Here is a 6,000-nt window from a genome sequence, read left to right as displayed (position 1 = left end):
CGAGCGTTCTGAAGATATTTTCCTTCCGTTTTTCCTCCTTTCTCGCCTCCTCCCTTCTCCTTTTCTCTTTCTCTAACGCGATCCACGCATGTCTCGTTTCCGCGCAGCCGCGGGAATAATTGCGTGTAACGCGTGCGAATTTTCCGAGTTTCTCCGAGCATTGTGCGGGAGGTCGGTCGCGCGGGAATCCTGCGTAAGGACGCACGAGGGATACGTGTGCGTTAAATCACTTCGGGCCGAAACCGCTGAGATGCGAGGATACCGAGAGGCGTCCGACATTGGTAGCCGCGTAGAATTATTTCAAACGTCTCTATACGCGTTTGATACACATTTCGCACGCTTCGACAACTGTTTCATAAAGTTTGCAATCAATTTTTGCACGCGTCATTTCGCGAGCTACGTGGCCGAATTGGTCGCGAAACTCGGGAATTTTTCCAGCGACGAGACGCTGCAAATGAATCCCGCTCATTAAGATGCACGTCGATTCGCGCTAAAATTGAAATAATCGCAGCTGTGTGCACTACGCGCGCGAGCGCATGTCGTTAAATCGTTTAATTTATTTAACAAAATAGCACGGAGTTTGCAATAACACGCGCGATTTTCGACCCGACGAGCGCGCGCGCGAGCGCGTCCGTCCGTCCGCGCTCGCAGCATATATTGCCTTTTTTTTTTTTTATTTCGGCAATAATTACATTCTGCACTTGATTGACTTTGCCGGCAATCATTGAAATTCCATTTTCCGCCGTGCGCAGCATTCGTAAAAATCGTCGACTCGACTAATTACCTCCACCAGCGGCCGTGTAAACAAAGCTAATACGCGGCGCCGTTCGCGCCGATATTTTCGCCAGTTTTTCCGAGAGCGGGATTCATATTGGGTTAAAAATAATTCGCTGCCCCCCCCCCTCTGCGCTCGCGCGTGTCCTTACGGCGCTCGACAGAGCCTGCACCACGTCGACGCGCTCGCCGGCTCGCCCGCTGGCGCGCGCGTCCGAAACACAACCGATTGCTATTTCGACGCGCCGACCGATCGATCCGCGAAGATTTATTCTCGAATTTTGCGCGCGTCACGTATCGATCTTTGTCCCTCCGCCGCCGCCCGGCGCGCGGTTTCCACCTCGCGCTCTGTCGTTGACGAGAATTATTAATCAGCCGTGTTCGCGTTCGCCCGCACAGCCGGAGCTTCGCCGGGCTCTTATGCCGTGTTTAAAAACGGCCGTCAAGCGGACGCGGTTAACGCGTCGCGTTTACGGATGTATGCATGCGTGTCGTCCGTCGTTCTCTCCCTCTCTCTCTCTCTCTCTCTTTCTCGCGCGGACTCGCGTGTTCGCGTCGCGACAGAGGAATTTCAACGTCACGTTCGATTCAGCGGTTTCTATCAAATCAGGCCGCTCGCGAAATCACAGCGGCGGCGGCACGACGTTCGTCCAGCGAGAACCTCCTGAATCATGCATCGCCGACTCGGATCGCGCGGACGCTGCGATCTCGCTGATCGACGGCCCGGTGTCACCCTCGCCGAGGAACTCGCTCATCTCGGCGTTCCGGCTCGCTCCGTCGAGACAGAAGCGACTGACAATGCGTCGCGGTAATCGCGTCGCGAAAAGATCGTAATATCGGGAGGCCCAGAGAGACACCATCGCGGCGTCACGGTGGCGGGTAACTCTGAAAATTCGCCCAGACTGAGAAAAGGCACGTTCGATACCTGTAACCTATCCCGGGGGGGAGAACCAAGTTTCCAGCAAGCGCTGTTACAGTAACGCAGTGACAACAAGTAGTTGAAAAATATAGACATGATTTAATCAAAAAACCAACATTTCAATCAACATTTAGCTAAACATATTCTGCCGAATACACAATCGTGCGCATTGCTGCTATCATATTTTTATCGGAACAACAGAAGAATATATATAGTCGAGAGACGCCGAAGATGACTGAAACTTGTATCGGGATGTGAGCCATCTCTTTTCCCTCCGGCCGGTGCGGGCCGCAAAAGGATCAACGCTCAAAGTCGACGCCGAGAAGCAGGGAGCCGCCACCCGCGGGAGCGCGAGAGAAAGAGAAACGCATCGCTGTTTGGATAATCGAGCGTGGAGAAGTTTTCGAGTCGCTGCTTAATATTCGCGCGCGCGTCGCCTCGCCCCCCCCCTCCTCCCCCCCGCTGAGGCGAATCGGAAGGCGTAGACCGGAGGGCATTAGTTTATCGTTGATGTCGGCGGGAATGCATCCCCGGCCGCCCATCATCCATTCTCGTCGATTTTCTTCGACGGGCTGTCGCGCGCGCGCGCGTGTATAACGCGGGCCGCGGGAGCAACAAACGTCTTCTCGGTGCCGCCGCGGAGATACCGGCGATTTTTCACTCGTGCCCCACTAAACAAATGCGCTGGAAGTGTGCCGGTGATCATCGAGCGGCGCCCGTAACGCTCGTCGCGGGTTCGCCATCAATTTTCAAGAGCGCGGACGTTGCCTCGCGCGCGCGCGCGCGCGAACTCCTGCCGGAAGTTGCGGGTCGTCTTATCTCGGCTTATCGCGAATTCTTCGAGCGGGTATCGCCGGGCATCCTCATTGCGCGATTTCGCGACAGCCGGGAATTTCGACCGGCTTCCCTCCGGCGACCCCCCCGGCGCGCGCGACTGAATTTTTCAGCGCGTCGATTTTGCAGCGAGTGAATTTTTCAGCGTGTGGATTTGCGACGACACGTTTTTTACCGCGCGTCATACGTCACACACTTTCGGCAATATAGATTTATAAATTTATGGATGGGGGTCGATTGTAATAAATTCACGGGCATAAATTTCGTCGCGTTCTCCTGCCTTTCACGGATTTTATACCTTTTTTACGAGCTTCTCGCGAGCGACGTACTCTCACCTTGAATAAATGATTGTGATGAAGATTATGAAGAAATTGCACCTGCCGAATGCGAAGGGAAGAAGAAGGACGAGGCGCGGTGTAGCGCGGTGGCGTGCGGCCGCGGCGAAAGTAACGCATTAGGTTTATTGTATTTACGTTATTAAGTGTCGAGCGGTTAAATATTGATTCAACCCCGTTTCTCATTCCCCGGGTCGCGCGCGCGCGCGCGCGACAACGACGACGACGACGACGACGACGACGACAGCGACGGCGATCGATCGCACGACGTATTTACGTCGACATAATACAAGTGTCGGGCGACTAATTGCGAATGGATGACGAAGAAGAAGTCGCCGCGGCAAAGTCGCACGGCCAGTTAAACGTATCTGCCCCTTATCCGATACGCGAGATCCGACCGCGATACAGCGACGTCTTAACAGTTTCCGATCGACCCTCGGCCACACCGCTCCCTCAGTCGCCGTCCTCGACGGGTATCGAGGGAAACACGCAGGGGGAGCGAGGGGGCAAGGGTCGTAGGCGTCGCGCGGAGACTTTCGAGGACGATTTTAAAGCGGCGACAACCTCGTTGCGCTCACCGCAGCCGCCTACCACCCTCACTCTCCCCCTCCCCCCCGCGCGCGCGAGAACAGAGTTACTCGTTATCGAAAAATTGATCTGATTAAGCGGCCGTCCGCGACTTCCGAAACTTTTCACCGGACACCCTCGACTTTCCCACGAGGAGGAGAGCCAGCCGCTCGCGCAGCCGACGGCACCGGCCGAGTACGTGTCTCATTCCTACCCCTGTCGTGTTTAACCCTCGCCTCGCCGGCGAGGCAACATGCTACTCGAGCGTCGGCGACTTCTTTCGGCGCGACCCCCTCGGCCCTCCTCGATTTTCCGTCTCGAGCACCCACTCGCGCGCGCGCGTGAGTCCTACGCGGCGAATCGCGCGATTGTGCCGATGAAGGCGCACGCGGTGCGCCCGCGCGACCGCTCGCGTCTCGCTGCCCCTTGAGACGCGCGGCCGTCTCGAGGGTCGGAGCCGCGCCGGCGAGAAAACGCTCGTCTCGGCTACGTGTGTGGCAGCGAGAGAGAAGGAGAGAAAAGAGAGGAAACGTTTAATCGAGCGGAGAGAAACGTCGCGAGCGCGCGCGTCGAAACGTCGTCGTCGTTTCTTTCCATTCCACCTGGGCGAATGACACCACCCCCTCGCACACCCCAAATCGCTCGAAATCCGGCGATAGGACGGACCGCGGGCGGCGGCCGGGGTTAATGCGGAAAGTGCATTACACGGGCAGGCGTGCGCCTGACAAGGCGAATAGAGAGAGAGCGCCAAATTACGGCGGAATCTTTAAACGGCGCTGCGGAGATCAAAGGGCGCCGCTAGGGTAGCAATTAGTTTCATTAGTAACGAGGTAATTAGCTCCGCGGATATGCTTAGGCGCCTCGCAGCGTCTGCCCATTCCCATCAAAAACAGAGAGAGAGAGAGAGAGAGAGAGAGAGAGAGAGAGAGAGAGAGAGAGAGAGAGAGAGAGAGAGGGAGAGGGAGAGAGGAAGCGGGAGGGCTGGGGGAGCGCTTTAAAGACTCGCGCGCCGAATCGCGCCCGCAGGGCTCGCGGCCGGATTTTATCCGTGCACGCGAAATAAAGCCTCGCCACCCCTTTCTCCACTCACCTTCCCGTCGCACCTAGCCTCACGTTGCTCTCGAGAGAGACCGGTCGGGGCGCGAGACCGTGTCCTTGGGATTCCTCCCCGAGAGCTTTCGCGAGGCGAAGACGTCGCTCGAACCTTCGAGTAGAAAAAGTCTCGAATTCCGTTTGCGAGCCGTTTCCGATCGCGAATTTTCGAATGTCCACGATCGCCCGCTCGCGGCGAAATTAGGCCGACAAAGTGATGTATCGAGATTCGTACACCCGGCAGAGTCTCTGGCCCGTTTCAGCGAGAACAGGGAGCGAAGAGTCAATTATCGGCGAGGCCTCCACGTAGCTCTCGTCGTTGTTCGCGAAAGTCTCCTCCGCAGGCGGTCGCAGCGAAGTTGCGCAAGAGATCTCGCGCGGCGATGTGTTGTATCTCGGCTGATAACGAACAGCGTCTAGTCGGGTCCAGTTCGGCCGTGAAGAAACGGGGAGGGGGAGAGGGTTGGGAAAATGAGAGGCAGACGTAGGCGGTGGCGCGGCGAGACGCGGGGTTGGGGCAGGGGGAGAGGAGAGGCGCACCGCTGGGTGCATCGCGCGCGTCGCTGATGCGGCCCTTTCATGCATAAATCAGACAACATGGCAGGAACGGGAGGAGCGAACGCTTCGCATCGTGCACAGCCCGTCGAAGTAGCATCAGCTGAGAAGAAAAGGTAATCTCGCTTCTTCCCGGCGACTCATTGAAATTCTACGCTAAATTTCAATCCTCCGCGCCGAACAAAAGCGGCCTCGCAGGCGTCCCTTTTCACGTCACCCTTGTTTCATCTCTCGTCGAAGCCCTTCAACGTTGCCGGACAATAAATACTTGAGCCGTGCCGGCGCTCGCGCGAGAGAGCGCGAGAGAGCGTCGAGGAAGCGTACGAAAATCGTCTAAAAATAAGCGAGCCCTTATCGGGCACGCGTGTACACGTATCGCGGGGCAAGGCACAGTGGGTGGGGGCGAGCATTCCAGAAAAGTGTCACAAAATACATTTTTCGACTGTTTCTGGATTTAAACAAATACATGTCATTAATATCATTTAATCATTGAATATCGTTAATTTTATTATGATTATAGAATTATAATTATAATAATAGTAATAATAGTAGTTATAATAATAACTATCATTATTATTATTATGCTTGCAAGTTTGCTTTCGAATATAATGAGCGGTAGTAATCTTCTTAAAGAAATATAATACAGTTTAAGGATAAGAATCTTACAAGACATACAGAAGTGTTCAAAAAATCTGTTGTTTTCATTATATATATATATATGTGTGTGTATGTATCGATAATTTGTCTCAATATTCGTATTTAATATTATGACTTGTCGATAAATATTCCTAGTTTTCAAATTTCAATATTTAGATTTTTCGGGACATTGCCATAATCTACCAACATTGCAATAATTATTTTGTTCTAGCTGTCGTAAAAGCAGATAAAAGCAGACGATCTTTTCTGGATATTAAAGTACGAAGC

Source organism: Harpegnathos saltator, unplaced genomic scaffold (genome assembly GCF_003227715.2).
Source record: "Harpegnathos saltator strain DR-91 unplaced genomic scaffold, Hsal_v8.6 scaffold364, whole genome shotgun sequence".
NCBI classification, from domain to species: Eukaryota; Metazoa; Arthropoda; class Insecta; order Hymenoptera; family Formicidae; genus Harpegnathos; species Harpegnathos saltator.
Note: the sequence above shows the minus strand (reverse complement) of the source record.